Here is an 8,207-nt window from a genome sequence, read left to right as displayed (position 1 = left end):
GGACCCCTGACCATTAGGTCCAGTTGTGACCGAGTCTGGGGTTGCGGCGCTCATCTCGCTTTATTGGCCAAGGGAGCTGGCGTACAGCTTCCAGGCCACGTGGCCAGCATGACTATGCCGCTTCTGGCGAACCAGAGCAGTGCACGGAAGCGCCATTTACCTTCCCACCGGAGTGGTACCTATTTATCTACGTGCACTTTGACGTGCTTTAGAACTGCTAGGTTGGCAGGAGCAGGGACCGAGCTTCCCCCAAAGAATTGTGGGACCTGTAGTTTACCCTGCACAGAGCTACAATCCCCAGCACCCTTAACAAAGTGCAATTCCCAGGATACTTTAGGGAACGCCATGTGTTTTCCATGTATGGCATAGATATGACCCATGATGTCCTTGCACTTGGGAGAAGGGCTACCCACACTCCATTCAGCAATGAAACCTTTGCTTCCACAGCAAAAGAGACTTTGCCTTTTCTGCCCCACCATGATGTGTGGTCTTCCCATGCCCATGTACAACACTGGGGGAAGGGAAGAAGGGTACAGCAAGGCAAACAGGGAACAAAGCAGTAAACAAGGCATCACAGCAGCAGGAAGGACTGGAGTCCTAGACCAGTTGCTAAGCGGAGATATGTGGGCAACAGAAGCTCAAAAGATGGGAGGCAGTGAGCTGCCATCCGGGGTCAAAGGCTAAGTTCAGAGCAGATACATGAAGAGAGAAAAGTGATCATGCAATATTCCACAGAACCAGGTGTAGTAATGAACAAAGCCCTATACCTGTATACAGGATATCAAAAAAGATTGTCTCATCCCTTATATACCCAACCAACCATTGCAATCAAGAGACAGCATCTTGCATATACCATCTCATCAGAATGGTATAGGAATTGGGCCTTTAGAGTGGTGGCACCTACAGAACACCCTTCCATTACATATCAGACAGTTGTGGTTTTGGTAGCTACTGAAATACCTTCCTCCTCCATCAAGCTTTCTGTGTGGAAATACTTATCCCAGTCAATTAGATTGAAACGGTTTGGTATTTTTAAAAATGTGTCTTTTAATGCCTCCTGTGCTGCAGCAAATTCCTCTCAGAAACTCCCTTTTCTCTCTCATGAGGGAGTGTTATCTCCAGGCCTGCTCAGATCTCATCTCAGCTGCATTCTTTGGCTCTCAGGTTTGAAAAAGGTTGTAAGATCTCTGTTGTTTCTTTGTGTAAAGGACTCATGGGCATTTCTTTATCTCCTCCACTAATTTGAGAGCTAGTAGCAGGCCAATAATTCCTCCCACAGCTAAGTTTTACAAGCAGCTGCCCAGAGCTCCAGGATTATGTGGTCATCTTCCTGCCTTACTTAGCCAGCCACCCCACCCCCTCAATTTGAAATTGTTTGTGTTTGTGTGTGTGTGTGTGTGCTTGGTTTAGTTGTTCTCACCTATCCAATCATATCTGTCTTTGTTTTTTAGTATGTCTTTATTGTATTGTGAAATTGCTTCAAGATGCTTCAGAGGACATGATTCGTGCATTGTGCAATGAAATAATGAAGAGAGGCCACCTAGGAAGTGCAGGAGAGGGATGAGGGAGCCTTTCACCATATTGTCTGGTGTGCCAAAAGACCCCAAAGGTGCTCTCAAAGGAGAGTGTATTCCTTTAGAAAGGCTTTCTTGAAATACATCATAATGAATCTCTACAACAATCCCTGTTTTATTTTTTCTTGGTCCCTCAATGCTCCATCAATTTTGGTGACAATGGAGAGATGAGGAGAATAGACACTGCTGTATTGCTGCAAACTTGTACACCCAACCCAGTGCCCTGATGGGGATGCAAATTGCCCCAACCCTGGTCATGAGGCTAATCAGGGAAGGGTGATAACTCTTCAGATCAGCTAAGGAGAAGTTTGTGTGTGTGTCTGTGTGTCCAGTGTGCACACACACATATGAGAGTGTGGGGTGGCCACTCCCACTGCTGGCATGCATTCACCAGAGGTTAAGCCAAGGGGGAAGGTGGTCCTCCTGTCAAAAGTAAAAAGGGCTTAGTAGAAATCAGATAATTACACCCACCACTATAACAAGGACCAAGTATTGAAAGACAGCTCAACTGGTGATCCAACAGCAGCAGCCCTGCAGTATTCTTTTCTAATGGTCCTCCTGCTCATTTTTTTGCTTGGCTTCTGTATTTTCAAATGCTGATTCCTCTCTGCTTCCTTTTGATTCACTGAGCTTCAGAGTTTTTTACGCACATAGCTTTCTTAACGTGGAAATGTACAGAGACTTTTCGGTTTGCTTTCTGTAATGTTTTGTCTTAAGGGGAGGTTTGTACCTTCTTTAATATCTTCCATTGAAAATTTCAGAAAATACTTTTTTCTATTAAAAATATGTATTAAGAAAAAGCTTGTAAAATGCAGAACTCTCTGGAATATAAATGTACAAAAAGGAGCACATTTGCATTCACATATCTATTTTGTTTTGCTTTATTTGCTTTTTCAAGGGCTGCACTTCAAACTGGCAACTCAGCTCACCCGAAGGTTACAACATGTAATTTTGCATGTGAAGGAGCTGAGAGACCTTACAGCTTGTTCTGCTTTAATATCTAATCAGGTCTTTTCTAGCATCTCTGACATCTCAATTGCTGGCATCATTTCAAATGAGTAGGTCCATTTGCCCATCCTTCAGAATAGGGCAAGTCAATTTCCTCTCATGCATATTTGGCTCCCAACACGCTAGGTAAAATCAACAAACGCAGGTTGCTTCTCCAAAATATGAAAGCCTGCAATTTGTGTGCTGTTAATACAATCAGCTCATCTTTCATTCCGCTTTCAGCAATGTCTACTACTTGCTACATACACAGAAAAAGAGAGAGAGAGACCAAATCACTAATGGGCTAAAAAAAATGACCTTAAGTGCTATTTGCGAGTGCTTTAAAATTGTAGATAATGACACAGTTATCCAGGGCAATTACAGGTCTCTGCTAATCCCTGTGTTACTGGTGTTTCTCTCCTCCCTCTTCATGTGGTTTGTGGATGGTACTAAGAACAGTCTGTTCCTTTAGGCTTCAGGGAGAGACCCTCTTCCTTGCTTGTGAACCTGCCAGCCAAATAGTCACATAAGGTGTGTTGTCAAATTGTAATTAATCTGAGGGCATTGAATCTGGATCCTGCAAACCAATCTGGCTCCTTCTCTTTCATTATGGGATCATCTGCGCAGCAGATGTTGATCAAAGGAGATGGCTTCATTTGCCAAATATTGTGGAGGCTTGTTATTTAATGGGAACCTTCAGCCACCTAGACTTCTGAGGTGCTAAAAGGGGGGGGGAACCCCTCCATAAATTATGTTAGGGTTTCTCTGTAGCACATTAAAGACTGGCTTCCTTACTGTGGCACAATATTTTGTAGGCACAGCCTAATGTAAGGAGCATGTGGTCTTGAAGTCCAGATCAAGGTTCTCATAACAATAAAAAAGCACAGCCACCTTTAGTTCTGAAACAATAGGCCACATGGCAGTAGGAATGTTTTGTCCATGGTGGGTTTGGATTAGCTACACAGTCATAATGTGTGAAGTGGACTGAGGAGAGAGAGATATACGGTACACTGACATGCAAGACAACTGTAGCCTTTTTGATTTATTAAATCAGTAAGGGATTAGCTATAGGTGAAGCAGTTTAGGCTGAGTTAAGACAAAAGTAGTGTGGTCTAGTGGTTAGAGTGTCCAGCTAGACCCAGAGACCGAGGTTCAAATCCTACTCAGCCATGAAGCCCATGGGGGTGACCTTGGGCCAATTACTCTATTTCAACACAACCTCGCAGGATTGTTGGAAGTGAAGGTAGGGATGGAGAAAGAATGACATACAGTGCCTTCAGCACCTTAGAGGAAAACTGGAATAAAATGTAGGGGGGAAATAATGTACATAAATAAGGTTAGATTGGTGCTCCAGATCTCTTTTGGCTTTCAGAGGGAGGCACAGAGATGTGCATAATAGCTTGTGTTCAACTTTCTTTTGGGGTCTTGGGTACTGCTCGATTCCTTGTTTTGAGTTATGCCTGGAAGCCACTAATCCAGTGGAGATTCTACCAGGGCAGAAGGTTTCAAGCTTTCTATCATCTGAAGACCTTCTGGTCATAACTCATATTAACACTATTGACTTAGCTCCATGGTGCAGCAGTAAAACTGTTAGTACATTTGCAAAGCTAAGCAGGGTCCAGTATGGTTTCTGTTTGCAATGTGGCCTATTTATGACTGCCTTTGACTTTCAAAATGCTCCATCTCATGCACAATATGGCACCTCATGGAGCTCTGATGTCCTCTCTGGCTCCCTGTTGTTTTCTAGGTATACTTATGTCTGGCCTGTGAAACCAAAAACTGCCTTGGACCCTACATGCTTTAGAGACCAAATTCTTCAACAGATTAATGATGCACTTTGCAGGGGGCTGAAATGCATGCTTTCCTGTGGTACACTTGGGTCTTCCATTTGGTGTGTGTTTCTCCGGATCACTCATAATTTTAATATACTTTTGTCATATATTCTGTTCATCATCTTGCCCCCCAGCCTGATCTGAAGCTGCTTAATTTTTTACAGCCCAATCCACAGGGCAGTTAAGATGAAGTAATTGGATTTAAGTTGATTTAGTCTAATTGACTGCAATTGGGCTAAGTCATCTTAAATCCAAGTACTTCAGCTAATTGAGTTGTGGTTTAGACTGTGCTACGCAAGCCTTGCAGCTTTCCTTCCTTTCAAAGATCTGTCACAATTCCAGTGACTTACCTTTTTCTATATTAAAGCATCTGTCTCTTGCTTTTTAAAGTTGGTTATAAGAATATAAGAACAGTTATGCTGAATTAGGCAATGGTCTGCCTAGCTCAGCATTCTGTCCCAATTGCAACCAAACAGATGTTTCTGGGAAGTTCACAAGCAGGATTGAAAAGTGAGGTCCTTCTTCTGCAGATTGTCTTCAGCATCTAGATGGCTCAGAAAGGGAAATGCAACACAACAGATGAAAATTTGATGGCACTCGGCATGATCATGATAATACAGAACAGGATGGTGAAAGCTGTGACCTTACAGATGCTGCAGAATTCCCCATCAGCCCCAGCTAGCGTCAAAGTCAGTGGGAGTTGAAGTTCAACATCTGAGGTTCACAGGATCACCACCCCCAATATAGAATCATAGAAGAAGAAGAAGAGTTTGGATTTGATATCCCGCTTTATCACTGAGACTCCAAAGCGGCTAACATTCTCCTTTCCCTTCTTCCCCCACAACAAACACTCTGTGAGGTGAGTGCAGCTGAGAGACTTCAAAGAAGTGTGACTAGTCCAAGGTTACCCAGCAGCTCCATGTGGAGGAGCGGAGATGTGAACCCTGTTCAACAGATTACAAGTCTACCGCTCTTAACCACTACACCACACTGGCTCTAGAACTATAGAGCTGGAGGCCATCTACTCCAGCACCTGCTCAATGCATGTTCTGCCATGCAGGATGAGACTGCGACATCCCTGAAAGATGACAGCCCAGCCTCTGCTTAAATATGAGCAGTTTGTTCCATTGTCAAGCAGCTCATACCATTAGGATGCCTCTCCTAATGCCTGGCTGAAGTCTGCTCCCCTGCAATTTCCAGCCTCATTGGTTCTAGGTGGGTTCTAGGTAACCCCATGTGAGCACAGGATGAGAAAGTGACTGGCTTAAAATCACCCAGCCAGTGTGATGAAGTGATTTGAGCAGGGATGAGGAACCTGCAGGCTAGCTGGAGTATTGGGCTAGGATTGTGGAGACTCAATTCAAATCCCCACACAGCCATGAAGCTGGTCCTAAATATAAACCGTGGCAGGTTCCCCACTCCTGCTCTGACCATGGCATCACATTGGCTCATATACTGTTAATGGAAGCAGGATATATTTTAGGGGAGCACACCCTTGAAGTCATCCATGACAACTTACAAAATTCTATAAAATACTGCAGCAGGCTGTGATCCTTATAGCTTGTGATTCTACAGTAATTGCTCCTCGACATCCATATTGTCTCACCTTGAGAAAGTAAGTGCTCATTGCCTTAAACCTTGAACAGTCTCACCTCTCCCTACAAAGCTATTTGACTCCATAAACTTTACCTGGAAATGGATCCCCCTGATTAATGGCATGTGGAAGCACCTCCTTCTTAAGCACTCCTCTCTCTGTTCATTTGGGAAAGCTGATGCTTGAGTTTTACATTAAACTTTGCATCACAAAACTCCAACCTGCAGCAACAGCCACACTCCTTTCAGTGCTGGACTCAAGCCAGTCAAGATCTTCATTTATTGTAATGAATTTGTGCCGTTAATATGTTGGATATGCACAGCAATTGCAAAGTAGTACATTAGTAAAAAAGCTATTGCTCGGGATGCCAGCATTTTATTGCCATTGCTGATTTACAGGATGATAAGCAACTCTGCAGTCGTCCTTGAGGATGGAAGGAAGGACAGCAAGCACAGCAGTGGGGAGGGAAGCCGATATGCCTGAAAGCAGGGGTTAGAGACAAGGCCCTGTGGAATTGGGTGCCAGCTTGATGCCTTTCATCTCCCATCCTGAAAATGTATTCAGCTCAACAGGAGCAAGGAGCAATTTAGATGCAACAAAACTGAGTGGAGATGTGTAAGCAATATCCAAATTGTTCTCTGTTGCTGCAATTCAGGAGTTCATATTGCTATACAGTGGGACATTCTAACCTTCCATGGTTCAAGTTCCTTAAAAACCTGAGTGAGCAGCAGCAAATGGATGGATGGATGGATGGATGGATGGATGGATGGATGGATGGATGGATAATTGCCCACCACCACTGTTATCTGGAGATTAAATATTGGGCTGCATGCACAGCTGGTACCCAATATTTGCAGGGAACACCAACCAACCACAGTAGTCTTGAACTCATACCAGATTCAGGACACATATGAGTGTCTATGACTTTATTTGAGAGTGCACTCAGAAAGTACATCTGATCCTCACTCACAGACCTGTCAGCTTCCATCTTATAAATCTTCCCAAACCACTGACACAGAAGAAGTCTTATACCAGGTCAAAGCCATGGTTATCTAGCCCAGTTTTGTCTACTACTCTAACAAGCAGGAGAGTAGTCTAAAACAGGAATGGATGGCATGGTGGTGTGACAGTGCTCACCTGATCTCCCAACAGCTATCCACTACTGGCCTGGAATAGTTGTCTTTCCCATCACTTGCTGGAGACAAGCACAAGAAGATTCAGTCACAGGTATGAGTTGGCAGAATCAGATTGTGTTCCTTTGTGTGGAGTTGGTGGACTAATGTCAGCGTCTGTTTTAGAGCTGGATCTTCTGTTGGCAGAAATTTCAGCAGTAAATCTTACCAGGTCTTCTTTTGCCTGTTTAACTTCTTATTAAAATGCCCCTCAGTGTAATTCCTGAAGATGCTTTCCAACAGCAATAACAGGCTAGTAAATATTGGGTTCGTCCCAAAGCTCAGCCTTTTTTCTTTTTCTTTTTGCCAACCCTGCACACAAGAAGAATGTTCAGAAGAGCTGCTTACTGTTAATGGATGTTGCCTACCATTATACACTGCAGTAATGCTTGACAAAATGCCCATAAAAATAAACAAGTATGTGAGGGATTTGGACGGAGGCCACCTGTTTCCTCATCAGCGTGCCAAAAGGAGTGACAAAAAGAAAATATTGATGTGATGTGCTAAAATTTCACCTTAATTGCAAGCTTGGCCAAGAACCACATTAGTTAGTGTGGCAAAGCTACTACCTGCACGCTGCTGTCTTGCTCTATGCCATCCTTGATGAAACAATTTTCCTTATGAATGTAATACTAGTATACAAATTGTGAAATGAGGTAATTTTCTCCTTGCGCTGTATGGAAAACCTACCCAAAGGTATCATTTAAGTTTCACAAAGCTTCCTTTTCAAAGCTTTGCTTCTAAATATTACCTACAGCAGTGGTTTATAGCCTTTCCACCCACAGGGTGGTATAAAATGTATGCTAAGGAACCCCCATATTCCAAAAAGGAACCCGTATTGACTTGTATGCTAAAGAACACCCATGCATGTTGCAAAGGGTTCTGAGTTGTCTTAGAATGCATACTCAACTGATGTGGGCCACATACCTGGCCTCTTAGGCTTTACTCCAGTTTTGTGTGGCTGTGTATTGCAGGGGAAGTTCTGCAGTGGTGGGCATACTGTCTTTCAGTGAAGCTTGCCTGATCTTCTCATTCAAGTATGGGGAGA

Source organism: Podarcis melisellensis (genome assembly GCF_964234715.1).
Source record: "Podarcis melisellensis genome assembly, chromosome: 2".
Taxonomy (NCBI): Eukaryota; Metazoa; Chordata; class Lepidosauria; order Squamata; family Lacertidae; genus Podarcis; species Podarcis melisellensis.
Note: the sequence above shows the minus strand (reverse complement) of the source record.